This window comes from Triticum dicoccoides, chromosome 5A (genome assembly GCF_002162155.2).
Source record: "Triticum dicoccoides isolate Atlit2015 ecotype Zavitan chromosome 5A, WEW_v2.0, whole genome shotgun sequence".
NCBI lineage: Eukaryota > Viridiplantae > Streptophyta > Magnoliopsida > Poales > Poaceae > Triticum > Triticum dicoccoides.
In genome coordinates, this window is record NC_041388.1 from 431,217,506 (window position 1) to 431,224,468 (window position 6,963).

Consider the following 6,963-nt stretch of genomic DNA (forward strand, 5'->3'; position numbering starts at 1 on the left):
GGCTGGCCGGCCAAGAGGTGGCGCGCCAGGAGGAGTCCTACTCCTTCCGAGAGTAGGACTCCTCCTTTCCTAGTTGGAATAGGATTCACGGAGGGGGGAAAAGAGGAGAGAGAGGAGGAAGGGGGCCGGCCCCCTCTCCTTGTCCTATTCGGACCAAAGGGGGGGAGGGGCGCGTGGCCCATCTCTGGCCACCTCTCCTCTCTTCCACTAAGGCCCACTAAGGCCCATATACCTCCCGGGGGTTTCCGGTAACCTCCCGGTAATCCAGTAAAATCCCGATTTCACCCGGAACGCTTCTGATATCCAAATATAGGCTTCCAATATATCAATCTTTATGTCTCAACCATTTCGAGACTCCTCATCATGTCCGTGATCACATCTGGGACTCCGAACAAACTTCGGTACATCAAAACGCATAAACTCATAATATAACTGTCATCGTAACCTTAAGCGTGCGGACCCTACGGGTTCGAGAACAATGTAGACATGACCGAGACACGTCTCCGGTCAATAACCAATAGCGGAATCTGGATGCTCATATTGGCTCCTACATATTCTACAAAGATCTTTTATCGGTCAGACCGCATAACAACATACGTTGTTCCCTTTGTCATCGGTATGTTACTTGCCCGAGATTCGATCGTCGGTATCCAAAACCTAGTTCAATCTCGTTACCGGCAAGTCTCTTTACTCATTCTGTAATACATCATCCCGCAACTAACTCATTAGTTGCAATGCTTGCAAGGCTTCAGTGATGTGCATTACCGAGAGGGCCCAGAGACACCTCTCCAACAATCGGAGTGACAAATCCTAATCTCGAAATACGCCAACACAACATGTACCTTTGGAGACACCTGTAGAGCTCCTTTATAATCACCCAGTTACGTTCTGACGTTTGGTAGCACACAAAGTGTTCCTCCGGCAAACGGGAGTTGCATAATCTCATAGTCATAGGAACATGTATAAGTCATGAAGAAAGCAATAGCAACATACTAAACGATCGGGTGCTAAGCTAATGGAATGGGTCATGTCAATCATATCATTCAACTAATGATGTGATCCCGTTAATCAAATGACAACTCTTTGTCCATGGTTAGGAAACATAACCATCTTTGATTAACGAGCTAGTCAAGTAGAGGCATACTAGTGACACTCTGTTTGTCTATGTATTCACACATGTATTATGTTTCCGGTTAATACAATTCTAGCATGAATAATAAACATTTATCATGATATAAGGAAATAAATAATAACTTTATTATTGCCTCTAGGGCATATTTCCTTCAGTCTCCCACTTGCACTAGAGTCAACAATCTAGTTCACATCGCCATGTGATTCAACACTAATAGTTCACATCACCATGTGATTAACACCCATAGTTCACATTGTCATGTGACCTATACCCAAAGGGTTTACTAGAGTCAGTAATCTAGTTCACATCGTTTATGTGATTTACACCCAAAGAGTACTAAGGTGTGATCATGTTTTGCTTGTGACATAATTTTAGTCAACGGGTCTGTCACATACAGATCCATAAGTATTTTGCGAATTCTATGTCTATAATGCTCTGCACGGAGCTACTCTAGCTAATTGCTCCCACTTTCAATATGTATCTAGATCGAGACTTAGAGTCATCCAGATCTGTGTCAAAACTTGCATCGACGTAACTTTTTACGACGAACCTTTTTGTCACCTCCATGATTGAGAAATATTTCCTTATTCCACTAAGGATAATTTTGACCGCTGTCTAGTGATCTACTCCTAGATCACTATTGTACTCCCTTGCCAAAATTAGTGTAGGGTATACAATAGGTCTGGTACACAGCATGGCATACTTTATAGAACCTATGGCCAAGGCATAGGGAATGACTTTCATTCTCATTCTATTTTCTGTCGTGGTCGGGCTTTGAGTCTTACTCAATTTCACACCTTGTAACACAGGCAAGAATTCTTTCTTTGACTATTCCATTTTGAACTACTTCAAAATCTTGTCAAGGTATGTACTCATTGAGAAAAAACTTACCAAGCGTCTTGATCTATCTCTATAGATTTTGATGCTCAATATGTAAGCAGCTTCACCAAGGTTTTCTTTGAAAAAATCCTTTTGAACACTCGTTTATGCTTTGGAGAATAATTCTACATTATTTCCGATCAACAATATGTCATACTTATCAGAAATGCTGTAGTGCTCCCACTCACTTTCTTGTAAATACAGGCTTCACCGCAAGTCTGTATAAAACTATATGCTTTGATCAACTTATCAAAGCGTATATTCCAACTCCAAGATGCTTGCACCAGTCCATAGATGGATCGCTGGAGCTTGCATATTTTGTTAGCACCTTTAGGATTGACAAAACATTCTGGTTGTATCATATACAACTATTCTTTAAATCCATTAAGGAATGTAGTTTTGTTTATCCATTTGCCAGATTTCATAAAAATGCGGCAATTGCTAACATGATTTGGACAAACTTAAGCATCGCTACGAGTGAGAAAATTTCATCGTAGTCAACACCTTGAACTTTGTCAAAAACCTTTTTCGACAAGTCTAGCTTTGTAGATAGTAACACTACTATCAGCGTCCGTCTTCCTCTTGAAGATCCATTTATTTTCTATGGCTTGCCGATCATCGGGCAAATCCATCAAAGTCCATACTTTGTTCTCATACATGGATCATATCTCAGATTTCATGGCCTCAAACCATTTTGCGGAATCTGGGCTCATCATCGCTTCCTCATAGTTCGCAAGTTCATCATGATCTAGTAGCATGACTTCTAGAACAGGATTACCGTACCACTCTGGTGCGGATCTCACTCTGGTTTACCTACGAGATTCGGTAGTAACTTGATCTGAAGTTACATGATCATCATCATTTAGCTTCCTCACTAATTGGTGTAGTAGTCACAAGAACATATTTCTGTGATGAACTACTTTCCAATAAGGGAGAAGGTACAATTACCTTATCAAGTTTTCTACTTTCCTCCCACTCACTTCTTTTGAGAGAAACTCCTTCTCTAGAATGGATCCATTCTTAGCAACGAAAGTCTTGCCTTCGGATCTGTGATAGAAGGTGTACCCAACAGTCTCCTTTCGGTATCCTATGAAGACATATTTCTCCGATTTGGGTTTGAGCTTATCAGGATGAAACTTTTTCACATAAGCATCACAACCCAAAACTTTAAGAAACGTCAACTTTGGTTTCTTGCCAAACCATAATTCAGATTGTGTCGTCTCAACGGATTTAGATGGTGCCCTTTTTAACGTGAATGCAGTTGTCTCTAATGCATAGCCCCAAAATGATAGTGGTACATCGGTAAGAGACATCATAGATTGCACTATATCCAATAAAGTACGGTTATGACGATCGGACACACCATTATGCCGTGGTGTTCCAGGTGGCATGAGTTTGTGAAACTATTCCACAATGTTTTAATTGAAGACCAAACTCGTAACTCAAATATTTGTCTCCGCGATCAGATCGTAGAAACCTTATTTTCTTGTCACGATGATTTTCCACTTCACCCTGGAATTATTTGAACTTTTCAAATGTTTCAGACTTATGTTTCATGAAGTAGATATACTCATATCTGCTCAAATTATCTGTGAAGGTCAGAAAATAACGATACCCGCCGCAAGCCTCAACACTCATTGGACTGCATACATCAGTATGTATTATTTCCAATCAAGTTTGTTGCTCGCTCCATTGTTCCGGAGAACGGAGTCTTAGTCATCTTGCCCATGAGGCATGGTTCGCAAGTACCAAGTGATTCATAATCAAGTGGTTCCAAAAGTCCATCAGTATGGAGTTTCTTCATGCGCTTTACACCGATATGACCTAAATGGCAGTGCCACAAATAAGTTGCACTATCATTATTAACTTTGCATCTTTTGGCTTCAATATTATGAATATGTGTAACACTACGATCGAGATCCAATGAACTATTTTCATTGGGTGTATGACCATCGAAGGTTTTATTCATGTAAACAGAACAACAATTATTCTCTGACTTTAATGAATAACCGTATTGCAATAAACATGATCAAATCATATTCATGCTCAACGCAAACACCAAATAACACTTATTTAGTTTCAACATTAATCCCGAAAGTATAGGGAGTGTGCGATGATGATCATATCAATCTTGGAACTACTTCCAACACACATCGTCACCTCACCCTTTACTAGTTTCTGTTTATTCTGCAACTCCCGTTTTGAGTTACTACTCTTAGCAACTGAACCAGTATCAAATGCCGAGGGGTTGCTATAAACACTAGTAAAGTACACATCAATAACACGTATATCCAATATACCTTTGTTTACCTTGCCATCCTTCTTATCCGCCAAATACTTGGGGCAGTTCCACTTCCAGTGACCAGTCCCTTTATAGTAGAAGCACTTAGTCTTAGGCTTAGGACCAGACTTGGGCTTCTTCACTTGAGCAGCAACTTGCTTGCCGTTCTTCTTGAAGTTCCCCTTCTTCCCTTTGCCCTTTTCTTGAAACTAGTGGTCTTGTCAACCATCAACACTTGATGTTTTTCTTGATTTCTACCTTCGTTGATTTCAGCATCACGAAGAGCTTGGGAGTTGTTTTCGTTATCACTTGCATATTATAGTTCATCACGAAGTTCTACTAACTTGGTGATGGTGACTAGAGCATTCTTTCAATCACTATCTTATCTGGAAGATTAACTCCCACTTGATTCAAGTGATTGTAGTACCCAGACAATCTGAGCACATGCTCACTAGTTGAGCGATTCTCCTCCATCTTTTAGCTATAGAACTTGTTGGAGACTTCATATCTCTCAACTCGGGTATTTGCTTGAAATATTAACTTCAACTCCTGGAACATCTCATATGGTCCATGACGTTCAAAACGTCTTTGAAGTCCCGATTCTAAGCCATTAAGCATGGTGCACTAAACTATCAAGTAGTCATCATATTGAGCTAGCCAAACGTTCATAACGTCTGCATCTGCTCCTGCAATAGGTCTGTCACCTAGCGGTGTATCAAGGACATAATTCTTCTGTGCAGCAATGAGGATAAACCTCAGATCATGGATCCAATCCGCATCATTACTACTAAAATCTTTCAACACAATTTTCTCTAGGAACATATCAAAATAAACACAGGGAAGCAACAACGCGAGCTATTGATCTACAACATAATTTGCAAAACACTACCAGGACTAAGTTCATGATAAATTTAAGTTCAATTAATCATATTACTTAAGAACTCCCACTTAGATAGACATCCCTCTAATCCTCTAAGTGATCACGTGATCCAAATCAACTAAACCATGTCCGATCATCACGTGAGATGGAGCAGTTTCATTGGTGAACATCACTATGTTGATCATATCTACTATATGATTCACGCTCGACCTTTCGGTCTCCGTGTTCCGAGGCCATATCTGTATATGCTTGGCTCGTCGAGTATAACCTGAGTATTCCGCGTGTGCAACTGTTTTGCACCCGTTGTATTTGAACGTAGAGCCTATCACACCCGATCATCACGTGGTGTCTCAGCACGAAGAAGTTTCGCAATGGTGCATACTCAGGGAGAACACTTCTTGATAATTGGTGAGAGATCATCTTAAAATGCTACCGTCAATCAAAGCAAGATAAGATGCATAAAAGATAAACATCACATGCAATCAATATAAGTGATATGATATGGCCATCATCTTGTGCTTGTGATCTCCATCTTCGAAGCACCGTCGTGATCACCATCGTCACCGACGCGACACCTTGATCATCATCGTAGCATCATTGTCGTCTCGCCAATCTTATGCTTCCACGACTATCGCTACCGTTTAGTGATAAAGTAAAGCATTACAGCACAATTGCATTGCATACAATAAAGCGACAACCATATGGCTCCTGCCAGTTGCCGATAACTTGGTTACAAAACATGATCATCTCATACAATAAAATTTTAGCATCATGTCTTGACCATATCACATCACAACATGCCCTGCAAAAACAAGTTAGACGTCCTCTACTTTGTTCTTGCAAGTTTTACGTGGCTGCTACGGGCTTAAGCAAGAACCAATCTTACCTACGCATCAAAACCACAACGATAGTTTGTCAAGTTGGTGCTGTTTTAACCTTCGCAAGGACCGGGCGTAGCCACACTCGGTTCAACTAAAGTTGGAGAAACTGACACCCGCTAGCCACATTTGTGCAAAGCACGTCGGGAGAACCAGTCTCGCGTAAGCATACGCGTAATGTCGGTCCGGGCCGCTTCGTCCAACAATACCGCCGAACCAAAGTATGTCATGCTGGTAAGCAGTATGACTTATATCGCCCACAACTCACTTGTGTTCTACTCGTGCATATAACATCAACACATAAAACCTAGGCTCGGATGCCACTGTTGGGGAACGTAGTAATTTCAAAAAAATTCCTACGCACACGCAAGATCATGGTGATGCATAGCAACGAGGGGAGAGTATGATCTACGTACCCTTGTAGACCGACAGCGGAAGCGTTATGACAACGCGGTTGATGTAGTCGTACGTCTTCACGGCCCGACCGATCAAGCACCAAAACTACGGCACCTCCGAGTTCTAGCACACGTTCAGCTCGATAATGATCCCCGGAATCCGATCCAGCAAAGTGTCAGGGAAGAGTTCCGTCAGCACGACGGCGTGGTGACGATCTTGATGTACTACCATCGCAGGGCTTCACCTAAGCACCGCTACAATATTATCAAGGATTATGGTGGAAGGGGGCACCACACACGGCTAAGAATATGATCACGTGGATCAACTTGTGTGTCTAGGGGTGCCCCTGCCCCCGTATATAAAGGAGAACGGGGAGGAGGCCGGCCGGCCCTATAGGCGCGCCAAGGAGGAGTCCTCCTCCTAGTAGGAGTAGGACTCCTACTAGGAGGGGGAAAGAGGTGGGGAGGGAGAAGGAAAGGGGGGCGCCGCCCCCCTCTCCTAGTCCGATTCGGACCAA